Source organism: Talpa occidentalis, unplaced genomic scaffold (assembly GCF_014898055.3).
Source record: "Talpa occidentalis isolate TD23 unplaced genomic scaffold, MPIMG_talOcc4v2.1 talOcc4.2, whole genome shotgun sequence".
Taxonomy (NCBI): domain Eukaryota; kingdom Metazoa; phylum Chordata; class Mammalia; order Eulipotyphla; family Talpidae; genus Talpa; species Talpa occidentalis.
Window position 1 is genome coordinate 49137075 of NW_023602073.1, and position 4470 is coordinate 49141544.

Sequence of the window (4470 nt, forward strand, 5' to 3'; positions counted from 1 at the left end):
GCAGCAGGCTTGGGAAAGCAACAGAAACTAAACATCAGACCCCCCAAACAACAGGCTTGGGAAACTTCCTGCTTCAGTGTGTCACAACATCAGCTGTCAAAAATGTGAAAAACCATTCCCCTCATTTTTTTCCTTGAGTTTATTTTATTGGAAACACTTGTGAGTCACTAATTCATTGCATTCCACCAGTATTTATAGAGTATCAGCCATGTGCTCGGTGCTGTGTACAAACAGATAGACCCCACCTTCAGAGAGCTGCCTCCTGCAGGAAACAGTGACTAAAGACAAGAAACCCACCCCACCCCCACCTGTAGAGGGGCTGAGAGGAGGGACAGGCAGGGAACTGGTTGGGCAGCAGGGGAGGGAGAGGTGGGGAGGGGCAGCTGTGTCCATCAAGGGGTTCAGTGTAGATGGCAGGATGCGAGCAAAGCCCTGGGGAGGGGTGCTAGGGTGAGGGTCCCCTGGAGGGAACAGCCTGTGGGGAGCTGGCTAGTGCCGTGCAAGGACCGAGGGGGTGAGGATCAGCTGGAGCAGAGGGAGGGGGCGGGATACAGGAGTGGGTGTCAGAGGCCTGGGTGTCACCCTGTGGGGTTGGGGGTGACTGTGGGGCTGCGGAGCCCCTGCCAGGCTATGAGAAGAGCAGGACCTGGTTCAGCTCCTAGGTGAAAGGGGCCCAGACTGGGGGTGGCAGGAGAGACTAGTCTGTGTCTCCAGGTGAGAGAGGAGGGGCTCAGGCCAAGCTGGGGTAGCACAGGTGAGAAGTGGCTCTTTAAAGGTGCAGGGGGCTCCTGAGGACAGCACAGTCCTGTCCTGTCCTTCCCAGGCCTCCTCAGGTCAAGGGCTCTGACCAGGTACAGGTTGGATAAAATTTCCTTTTTTAACATGGAGGTAACATTAATTTACACACTGTATAGATTTTAAGTGTCCAATTTCTCATCTTAGCAACTGCATGTCTCACACACCCACTACCAAAAGTGCAATCACAATCCTACACCAAGCTGTTCCCTCTACCCTTCTTCCTCTTTGGTGACTGCCATTTTTTTTACTGATTAAAAAGGTTTGTTTTTTACTGAGTATGAAGGTTGTTGATTGAATTTTTCCCCTTCACAATGCATAAATTCATAAGGTATTTGTGTATTCATAAGGTATTTGTCTTTCTCCATTTGACTTATCATAATTTCCTTCAATTCTAGCCATGTTTATTAAAATGAAAATTTCATCTTTTTTAAAATTCTGTGTACTCATCTGTTTTTTATATACATATCACTGTTTCTTTTTTCATTTTAATTAATTTATTTTCTAACATTATTATTCATTTGAATAATAATGAATAATAAACAATATTTAATTTCTTCCCCAGGTGTGGTCCCCATAAATCTCCCCCCATCACAGCATCCATGATCCATCACCACAGACCCTTGTGCGCTTCCCTCCCTCTTTTGTATTCTCCTCCCCCGTATGCCTCAGAGCTATGGTCAGTTTGCAGTTGTGGCTTTTTCCTGACCCTTTGTTCAGTTTTTCTGTATTACACTTATATGTGAAACCTTCTGCTATTTATCTTTTCCCTTCTGATTTGTTTCACTTAGCATAATCCCTTCCAGCTCCATTCATGTTGCTGCAAATGGCATGAGCTTATCATTTTTGATCACTGTAGTAATATTCCATTGTGTATATATACCACATCTTGATCCACTCATCTGTTTTGGGTCTTATTGGTTGTTTCCATATCTTAGCTATTGTTAGTAGTGCTGCAATAAATATAAGAGTGCAGGTTCCTTTCAAATTAGTGTTTTTATGCTCTTGGGGTAGATTGCTCATAGTTGAATCTCTGTATCATATGCTAGATCTTTTTTATTTTTAAAAAAAAATTTAAAAGATTTATTTATTTATGCATACAAGAACTGGGCTACAGCACAGAATTTTTGGGGGTGGATTCATCAGAGACAGAGTGGGGAACAGAACAGTCAGATTGACTGAATTACACTGCTGAGGGGAGCAGCGGGAGTGTCAGGAGAGGTCTGCTGCGCCATGTGGGTTGCTTGCTGGCTGGCCGGTGATTGAACTTGTGCTACAGTGGCTGCAGACAACTTCATAGGCTGTGTCTTAACCCCTTGTACCACCAGGAAGGCCCTGTTATATCTATTTTTAATGTTTTGAGAAATCTCCACACAGCTTTCCATAGTGGTTAGGCTAGTTTGCACATTCACCAGCAGTGTAATAGGGTTCCTTTTTCTTCACATTGTTGCCAGCATTGTTGTTTCCGTTGTTGTTGTTTTTTTTTTATGCCCATTCTCACAGGTGTGAGGTAGTATTTCATTGTGGTTTTGATATGCCTTTCCCTGATAATAAGTTTTGTTTTTCATTTGACTACTAGCCATTTGCAATTCTTCTTTTGAGAAGTGTTTTTTTGGCTCCCTGACCATATTTTTTTAAGGATTTATTTGTTTATGCATACAAGAACTGGGGTACAGGTCAGAGGTGCAGAGGTGGAGTGGGGGGGGACGGTGAGAGGATTCATGAGAGGCAGAGTAAGGGACAGAACAGGCAGACTGACTGAAATACACTGCTGAGGGGAGCAGCGGGCAAGTCAGGAGAGGTCTGCTGCGCCATGTGGGTAGCTCCCTGGCTGGGGAAAAAACTTGTGCTGCAGAGGCTGGGGATAGCCTCATAGTGCTGTGCTCAACCCCTAGCACCACTGGGGAGCTCCTGCACATTTTTTATTGAATCATTCACTTTCTCTTTGTTGAGTTGTGTAAACTCTGCACATCTTTGATATCAGTCCATTCAATATTTGCATGCTGTGCAAATCTTTTCTCCCATTCTACTGGATGTCTCTGTTTTGGTTACTGTCTCATGCTAAACAGAAAATTTTAGTTTGATGTAGTCCTAGCTGTTTATTTTCTTCTTTGTTTTCCTTGCTTCTGAAAATGAGTCCTCTAAGATGTTTCTGCAGCCTATGTGATGGAGTGTTTTACCTATATTTTCTTCTATATATTTTATGGTTTCAGGTCTTACATTCAAGTCTTGTATCTATATTTAGTTGAGTTTTCATGGCGTGAGATAGTCGTCTAGTTTCATTCCTTTGCACGTGGCTGTCCAGTTTCCCCAGCACCTTTTATCGAAGAGAGTCTCCTTGTCCAGTGTCTCTTCTTTGCTCCTTTGTTATAACTAGTTGATCATATGTGTGTGGTTTTATTTCTGGGCTTTCAATTTGATTCCATTGGCCTGTGTCTGTTTTTGTTCCAGTAGCACACTATTTTTATTATTATGGCTTTGTAGCTTGAGTTCTGGAAGTGCAATACCTCCTTTCTTCCCCGTTTTGTCAGGACAGCTTTGGCTCTCTGAGTTTTTTTGGGATTCCATAGGAATTTCAGTAATATTCATCCTATTTCTTTGAAAAGTGATGTTGAGATTTTTTTATTGGCATTCTATTGAATCTACTATTGGTAGAATTACCATTTTGATAATGTTAATTCTTCTGATATGTGAGTTGGGAATATACTTCCATTTCTTTGTGTTTTTTTTTTTTTGTTGTTGTTGCTTTTAAGAGTGGTTTGTAATTTTCCTTTTATAGGTCTTCCACCTCCTTTGTTAGGTTTATTCCCAGGTATTTAATTTTTTGGTACAATTGTAATTGGGATGGCTTTCTTAATTTCTTCTTCATCAGACTGATTGTTTGCATATAGGAAGGTTACTAATTTTTGTGTATTGATTTTATAAACTGCTTTTTTACTAAGCTGGTTTATTGTTTTGATTAATTTTACCTGAGGATTTTAAATGATTCTCTCTTTATATTATCATAATAAATGCAAATAATGCCAGTTTTACTTCTTCGCTTCTCATGTGGGTTCCTTGTACATCCTTCTCATGTAATTTCTCTAGCTCGGACTTCCTGTATTATATTGAAAAACAGTGGTGAGAGTGGAAATCCTTGTCTTGGTCCACATCTTAAAGGGAAGGCTTTCAATTTTCACCATTAAGAATGATGTGATTAGGGTCTCCCTGATAGCCCAGGGGTTAAAAACACACTATCAAGCTATTGCCAGACACTGCAGCACAAGTTCTATCCTTGGCAGGCCAGGGAGCTACCCACATGGTGCAGCAGACCTCTCCTGTCTCACCAGCAGCTCCCTTCAGCAGTGTGTTTCAGTAGATGTGCTTGTTCTGCCCCCCACTCTCTCTGGTGAATCCTCTAAGCCTTCTCACCTGTGGCCTACACTGCAGTTCTTGTGTGCATAAATAAATAAATCTTTTTTTAAAAAAAGAATAATGTTATTATCATATTTTCTTAATGCAGTCAGTTGTCCTCTAGGACTTGGGTTATTCCGTACTTCAGATATTGTAAATAGTGCTGCAGGGAAAATAGGGGACATATCTCTTTTTGAATATGTGTTTTTATATCATTCAGGTAAATACCCAGAAGTGGAATTAATGGGCCATATGTTAATCCTATTTTATTTTTTTCAGGAA